The 8,770-nt window shown below is 42.9% G+C and overlaps 1 pseudogene; it reads left to right on the forward strand.

The window, feature by feature from the left end:
• Window positions 1-7,827: 7,827 nt before the first annotated feature.
• On the forward strand, window positions 7,828-8,454 carry LOC101602602 (annotated as a pseudogene).
• The last annotated feature ends 316 nt before the right edge of the window (window positions 8,455-8,770 follow it).

The raw sequence follows: 8,770 nt of genomic DNA on the forward strand, positions 1-8,770 counted from the left end.
CGCGTGCGCCCCCTTGTGCATCTGGCTAACGTGGGACCTGGGGAACCGAGCCTCGAACCGGGGTCCTTAGGCTTCACAGGCAAGCGCTTAACCGCTAAGCCATCTCTCCAGCCCTGCAATTAAATTTTAAATCAATGACATAAAGATCTCTGTCAAATCCTATGGGAGGAAAACCACTTTTTAAATTTTTTGTTATTTTGAGGTAGGGTCTCATTCTAGCCTAGGTTATGTAGTCTCTAGTCTAGCCTCAAACTCATATCGAACCTACTTCTTCCTTTCAAGTTCTAGGATTAAAGGCATGTGCCACCATGCTATCAAAATAAAACATTTTCAAGTAGCTATGATCACAGTAAAAATGAAGTTAGATTTTATTTTGAACAGAGGGAAAAGAAAATACAATGCTAGAACTGGGGAGATTGTTCAGAGGTTAAAAGTGCTTGCTTGGAAAGCCTAATGGCCTGGGTTTCATTCTCCAGTACCCACATAAAGCAGGTTGCACAAAGTGGCACATGCATTTGGAGTTCATTTATGGTGGTAGGAGGCCCTGGCATTCCCATATTCTCGCTCTGCTCCTCAAATACATTAACTAATTAAATAAAAAAGAAAATACAAAGCTGGATATGGTGGCCTTTAATCGCAGCACTCAGGAGGCAGAGGTAGGAGGATCACCGTGAGTTTGAGGCCCCCTGAGAGTACATAGTGAATACCAGGTCAGTCTGGATTAGAGTGAGATGCTACCTTGAAACAAAGAAAGAAAGAAAATACAATGTCAGAACTTGTGGTGTGGCCACCAGGCAGTACTTTAGTACTTATAGAGAGATTCATGGCACTAAATGGCTATATTAGAATAATGAGACTTCTGGTTAAGATGGCGGCATAGGAACCATGCCAAAGCAGCCTAGGGGAGAAAAGGCTCCCCCCCCAAAAAAAAAACCAGCAAAATACACACTTTAACTAAAAAGTGAGGTGCATAAGAAATTTAAGCAGTAGCAGAGAAGCAGGAGAGATCCAGAGCATCCAGAGCCCACATAGGCCGGCAGAAGCGGCTCCAGTAGCGGCAGCACCAGGTCCGCGGGCCACAGCTGCCAGGCTCGGCTTGAGCCGCAGGAAAAGCCAGGTGAGGGGATTCTCCACTCACACCGGAGCTCCTTGCAAACTCAGGAAACGTGAAGGGAGAAGGGCAGTGAACAACGGAAGAGCAGATCACGAGGTAGAGAATCACGTGGACCAGCGAGAGAACTAGAGCCACCATCGACAGCCTCCCCTCACCCACCACCAGGGCCCACCTCTGGCAAACAGAGCAGTGGTCCAGCGACCCAGCCACACGACTTGAACCCACAGTGCACTGAAGAGGGACCCAAGCAGGAACGCAGCATAACTGAGACCAAAATCATCCCAAAAGGTAACTGGGATCACACCAGGTCAGTACCCGCCTAATAAACCTGCTATATAGCCCTGAACCGGAAGTGCTAATTGCACCTGTTCCATATCAGGATAAATTATATGTTAAATCTGATGGATGGTCAGATTTGTCATTCTTAAATAAGCTATATTTTGGGCTTGTTATTTGTTGCTTCTTGATTTATAGTGGCTTTGTTTCCTCTTCTGTTATATTTGGGAAGGGTTTCACTTGGTCACAAGCTGACTTGGAACCCTCAACAGGTCAGAAATCTTAACCTCCTTGTTGTCAGGATTAAGGGTGTGGGTGGGGCACCACACACCCTAAGGGACAGACAGAGGATCTGGTTGTTATAATACTACTCTTGCATAAATACTCTGTGCTGTTTTTCATTGTATGTGTACATTAAGTTAAAATTTAAATCTACCTGTATTTTGTTCCAGTCAGCCTACTTGAATACTCTCATAGCAGGCAAACCCAACACCTAGGGTCACTTTTGTAGATACTCTGAGAGTCTTAAGAGCCATACCTAGCACCTTAAGCTCCTACCCTGAAGATATATAACATCAGATTGATTGCTACATCTAATAATACCCAGCTAGAATAACCAAAGGCCTTAAATAAATGATTCCAGCTCTCAACTTAAAAGACTAGAAGGGGAACAGTCAGTGAAATCCAGATAAAGTGAACAAAAGACACAATAAATAACAATGCAGAAATCAGTGGGATTAAATATAGAGAATGGAGAAAGTTGATGAAAGTCAAGACTAGTTCTTTGACAAGATCAGGAAGAATGACAAATTGCTCAGATTCATCTGGAAGAAGTCAGGGTTACAGATTTCTGCTATCAGGAGTAATGAGGTGGCATCACTACAGATTCTCCAGGGAACATAAGGTTAGTAAGAGAATATTATGAACAACTTTGTGGCAATGAAGTCAACAGTTTAGATAACCTGAGCTATTCTCTGTAGGGCACAGATTACCCAAAGCAAAATAACCTGAAAAGCCTGGCTCCATTTTCTGGTCTTTTACTAGTGGCCTTCCTTCCACAATGAAGACATGTGAAAACAAAAACGAAGTTCAATAATCTCAATAACCAAATGAACAAATATAGATTGAATCCAATAACAGAACAAAATGGTAACACATTATCATCTTGATTTGGGGGTGTTTTCCCTGAAGAGGATGGTTGGTTTAATATTCAAAAATTTTCAATCGATGTGATTCATTCTATTAATTAATTAAAAAGAAAAATAAAACAGGCTGGAGACATAATTCAGTGGTAGAATGATAGCATGTGTGAGACCTTTAGTTTAATCCCAGCATTTAAAAGAAGAACAAAAGATATGATGCCATAGATTGTTACTAGAAAATTTTCAGTGCCAGGAATGGGATACCTCCTAGTGAATTGTTGGCCATGGAGGTCCCTGATTCCCCCAAAACATTACAGGCCATTGCCAAGGCCCTTTGTTTCCCACCAGGAATAGATGGTAAGACCCTATTGCTGAAGACTCCACATACTTGGGCTGCAAGGCCACTGAGAAATCCTTCTGTAGCTGAGCTGAAAACCTCCTCCATGTAGACAAGCTGACAGAAAGCTGGAAGAAGCCATTCTACATGTAGTTCAATGGGAGAAAGAGTTACCACTAGTGAAGATACTCAACAGTGGACACTGCAAGCTTTATATTTGGCCAGCCAGGCCAAATGAGCCAACTGGTGCAATAGTGGCATGTCTGTTATGGGGGAAACCAACCACTCTCTGATTTGATTGGAGGCCCGCTCCTTGGGAGAGAATACACGCCTGATGCTGAAAACCTATAACAGGGGTAGTCATGAGCCCTAGGAGTATAACATCTGCTGCTGTCTCACTAAATGTATATACTATGCTCACCAAACTGCCCAATGGGCCCTTCTCTTAATGTTGATATCCATATATTAATGCTACTCTCACTTCTGGTTAGAGAACCTTCTATTTTCATATGGCAGTGACTTTGGGATGACTCTGAAGGCACCATGGTGCTGAGAAGTGACAGAGGAATGCTCAGCACTGAAATATCTCAATCACACCTTCCATGGCTCAGGGTCCATGGAAGAGGTGGAAGAGGTGGTAGAAAGAATGTAAGAGCCAAAGGAAGGGTAACAGTCCTTATAATGTGCTCCTCCCAGACACAAAATGGCCTGGATATCCATGACCTCAGAGTGCCTGACACTACCTACACAAGACCATCATACTAGGAGGAAAAGATGATGACATCAAAATAAAAGAGACTGACTGAGAGGTGAGGATATATGATGGAGAGTGCAGGGTCAAAGGGCAAAGTGGGGGGAGGGAGGGAGTTGCCATGGGATATTGTTTACAATTATGGAAGTTGTCAAAAAAATTAAAAAAGACATGATGGTGCCAGTAAATACAGGAAAAAATAGACAAAATCCAAGTGATTCCTAATTTACAAAAAACAAACACACAAACAATAGCACTCTTAGTGAAGTAATAAGGAAAAGATTTTCCTCAACCTGCTTGGGAACATCCAGCACATCTGTGCTGAAAGCATCTTAGTTAATGACACACTGAATGCTTTGTTGCTAAGATCAGTGATCAGGGGTGTCTGTTCCTGCCTTGTCTATGTAACATTGGTCTAGAGTTGCTGATCAATGCACTCAAGCAAGGAAAAGGATTAAGAGAGAAATTAAACATAAAAGTAAAATTAGCCTGGTGTGGTGGCTCACGCCTCTAATCCCAGCACTGGGGAGGCAGAGATAGGAGGATCGCCATGAATTTGAGGCCACCCAGAGACTACAGAGTGAATTCCAGGTCAGCCTTGGCTAGAGTGAGACCCTACCTCAACAAAACAAATTAAAGTGAATTAAATTAAAAGAGTTAATCCTAGGTTAAAGGGATGATTTAACAGTTAAAGCACAAGCTAGCAAAGCCAAAAGACCAGATTAAGTTGCCCTGCACCCACATAAAGCCAGATGCACAAGGTGGTGCATGGGGATCTGGAATTCATTTGCAGTGGCTAAAGGCCCTGGTGTGCCCATTCTCTCTGTATCTGCCTCTCTCTCTCAAATAAATAAATAATTTAAAATATTTTATTTATTCATTTACTTATTTTGAGAGAGAGAGGCAGATAGAAAGAGAATGGGCACACCAGGTCCTCCAACCACTGCAAATAAACTCCAGGTGCACATGCTACTTTGTACATCTGGCCTACATGGGTCCTGGGGAATTGAACTTGCATATTTAGGCTTTGCAGGCAAGCTACTTAAACACTGAGCCATCTCTCCAGGCCCCAATTTTGTTTCTTGTTTTTTCTTTTCAATTTTTTAAAATTAATAACTTCCATGATTATAAAAATCTCCCATGGTAATATCCCCCCCCCACTTTCCTCTTTGAAACTCCATTCTCCTTCATATCCCCTCCCCCTCTCAATCAGTCTCTCTTTTATTTTGATGTCATCATCTTTTCCTACATTATGATGGTCTTGTGTAGGTAGTGTCAGGCAGTGTGAGGTCATAGATATCCAGGCCATTTTCTGTCTGGGGGAGCACGTTGTAAGGAGTCCTACCCTTCCTTTGGCTCTTACATTCTTTCTGCCACCTCTTCCACAATAGACCCTGAGCCTTGGAAGGTGTGATAGAGATATTGCAGTACTGAGCACTCCTGTCACTTCTTTCCAGCACCATGATGCCTTCTGAGTCATCCCAAGGTCATGGCCATCTGAAAAGAGAAGATTCTCTACCAAAAGTGAGAGTAGCATTCATATAAAGGTATGAGCATTAAGAGAAGTGCTTATTGAGCAGTTTGGTGAGCATTGTATATACTTTTAGCCAGACAACAGCAGATGTTACACCCATAGAGCTCATGATACCTCTGTTTTAAGTTTTCAGTATCAGGGATGTATTTCCTCTCATGGAGTGGGCCGCCAGTCCAATTAGAGGGTGGTTGGTTTCCACCATGACAGACGTGCCACTATTGTACCCATTGGCTCATTTGACCTGGCTGGCCAAATATAAGGCTTGCAAAGTCCACTGTTGAGTATCTTCACTGGTGATTTCTCTCTCTGGCTTCTTTCAGCTTTCTGTCAGCTGGTCTACATGGAGGAGGTCATCAGCTCAGTTCCAGCAGGATTTCTCAGTGGCCTTGCAGCTCAAGTATGTGGAGTCTTCAGCAATAGGGTCTTACCATCTATTCCTGGTAGGAAACCAAGGCAAGCTCCAATTTTTTTCAGAAGAGTTAATATTATTTAGATGCCAGTTCTTTCTGAATTCATCTGTAGATGAGCACAATTCCAGTAAAGTTTCCAGTTTATTTATGGAAATTAATACTTTGATTCTAAAATTTATATTTCAATTCTCAGCAGTCAGAACTGTCAAAACAATTATGAGAAAGAACTGTTACTACACACAGGCTCAGCCTGCTTGCCTTTGACAATCAAGAGGAAAGGGGGAGGCAGAGAAAGAACTTGATTACAATGAGCTAGCTGATCAGGAGATGGTGAATAGCTCTCCGCGGGGACCATCTTGCCAGGAAGCTGTTAGGAGCAGTTTATATAGTAATCACAGGCTGGTGGTGCCTTCTTACAGGTGATGACATCTAACCCTAGGCACCTCATCACAAGAGCTTTTTAAGTTCTACACATCTCAAGAACAAAGATCATTATTTCCTTGGGACGTACTTGTTGATTGGTTTGCCCACATGCAGTTTCTGACATATTTGACAGGTCAGTGAAGGGGGCTGCCCAGAGGTCTTGGTGCTGATCACCAAGCGCCTCTCTGGTCACCTGGTTGTTATGCAAGATAAGGGTCACGGGAAACTGAATAGGGAATCCGACAGCAGATCTGGTCTCAATGCTCAGTTTCAGAACAAAGTTAAGGGCAGGAGTGATGGCTCAGTTGGCAAAGTGCTTGCTTTGCAAATGTGAGGGCCTGAGTTTGGATCCCCAGTACCCATGTAAAAATACTAGTCATGGCAGGGCATGCCTGTTATCTCAATGTTCTCAAGGAGGAGTGTTGTAGCTACCTTCTCATTGCTGGACAAACACCTGACCAGAAGCAGCTTACGGAGGAGAGTATTTTATTTCAGGCTTAGATTCCAGGAGAAGCTCCGTAATGGTGGAAGAAGCTGGCTCGCTTCATATATCCACAGACAACCAGAGCTCAAGCTGGTTCAGAACACACCTTAAGATCCGCCCCCCAATGACACATCTCCTCAAGCAGGACTTTGCCTGCAAAGACTAAGTAGCAAGCTTAATCAGAAATACCTGAGGGAGCTGGAGAGGTGGCTTAGTGGTTAAAGACACTTGCTTTGCAAAGTCTGGTTGCCTGGGTTCAATTTCCCAGTAGCCACATAAATCCAGATGCACAGAGTGGCACACGTGTCTGGGTTCATTTTCACTAGCTGGAGGCCCTGGCATGCCCATTCTCTCTTTCTCTTTGTTTCTCTCACTCAAATAAATAAGTAAAAGATAAAATAAAATACCTGAGTCTAGGAGGGCCATCTACATTCAAACCACCACAAGGAGACAGGCAGATTCCCCGGGGAAGTTGGCCAGCTAGATAATGGTGGTTTAAATGTTAAATGTCCCCTGTAGCCTCAAGTGTTTGTAATTAAGCCTCCTACTTAGTCCTTAGCTGGTGAAGCCTTGCTGGAGAAGGTTGCTGGGGATGGAAGCTAAGGTTTATTGGTCCCGCCGACTGGGTGTTCAGAGTTAGCTTGCTCTTGCTGGCATCTCTCTCTCTCTCTCTCTCTCTTCTCCCACTCCCTTTCTCTCCCAGTCTCACACACACACAGTGATGTGCAAAGATGTGAGCTGGTTGATGCACTTTCTCCACTACAAAGACACTTCCCCTTGAGACAATAAACCCTTTCCTCCCATAAGCTGCTCCTGGCTGCGTGTTTTGTCCAGCAATGAGACAGTAACTACTATACTATACCAGCTCAATCAGTGAGCTCTGATTCAGTGACAAGCTCTGTTAAAAATAAATAAATAAATAAATAAGGCAGAAGAGTCTGGGTGACAGTGTTGGCAATCACATTGTGACAGTCCAGGGTCTTAGGTAGCCTAGGCTGGCCTCAAATTTGCTATGTAGCTAAGGATGGCCTTGAACTCTTGCCCTAGCCTCCTGAGTGCTAGGCTTATAAAACTACACTACCACACCTGTTTTATGTGGTGCCAAGGATGGAAGCCAGGGCTTTGGGCATGTAGGGCTACTTGCAGAGATTTTTAAAATGGCAACAAATGAAAGAACTGGCATCTTTTTTTGTGCAGCCCTGATGTCTGTGGTGTGTTCTCCATTACCTGAAATCATCTGCAAGAACCGCTTAAAAACTCTTACACTAACATGTCAAAGCCTTACACAGCGTTCCCGATTCGACAATTCATCAATTCACTTATTTCTTGTTATTTTTACGTGGCTTTTAAAATTTCATGAGAAAGCATAAAATTCAAGAGGATAAACCCGAAATGTTGGCAAGCCAGTGGAGATGTTTGTTGATCACTTTTGTATCCAGCTGCCTCTGTGGTTTGTGGAACCTCTTATTTTATAGTCTTTCCACATTCCTTATGCTTGGGAAAGAATGCCAAGATGGCACTTGCTTTTGGCAAGGTGTTTAGGCTGTGCAGGCATCGAGGGTACCTGGCTCGATTTCCTGCATAGACTCCTTCCGGTTCCGCTAAAAGGATATATAAATATATTCATAGAGTTTATTGTGAGTTTTAGCCTCTGGCTAGGAGGGAAACTACATATGCGTGTACATCCTTTCCAAACTGCTGCTCTTGGAACTGGGTTTTTCTTTGGATTTGTGCTCTTGTGTTATTTGGGCATGGCTGACCATTCGTTTGCTAGAAACTATTGACATGTGCAGTGATTATATTTCTGCCGACATTTTAAACTTTGTCCCTTTCTACGTAGGTTTTGGCACCATGGTTTCCACCACATGTTTCACTGGGAATTATGCATTGACGTTTATGTGTTGGGATAGAATTTGTTTAACAGATGTCCAGTTTAATGCCTATAATGAAAGGACAAAGAAGCTTGCGAAAAAGACTGAATAAATATTTCTCGTCAGTCTTCTGGAAGACACACATTTCCTGACTTAAAACTAGTAGCTAACATTGATTCTGGGGAGTAGAAATAAGCATGTGTTTTGGCTGCTAAGTGATAAAAAGAATTAACAACCTTTCTTTTCCTAATGGGAGCTTTCCTACTTGACATTCAAGTTCTGTATACGTAGGAATAAGTAAATAAACATTTCTATTTTCATGAGGACATTTTACAGGCCACATTGATACTTATGAGATGGTTTTAAATAGTAAAGGAAGTACTAATGTATGGCCTCCACCCTGCCCTGCACCGCCAGAGTACAGAAGT

The sequence above is a fragment of the Jaculus jaculus genome, chromosome 1 (assembly GCF_020740685.1).
Source record: "Jaculus jaculus isolate mJacJac1 chromosome 1, mJacJac1.mat.Y.cur, whole genome shotgun sequence".
NCBI classification, from domain to species: domain Eukaryota; kingdom Metazoa; phylum Chordata; class Mammalia; order Rodentia; family Dipodidae; genus Jaculus; species Jaculus jaculus.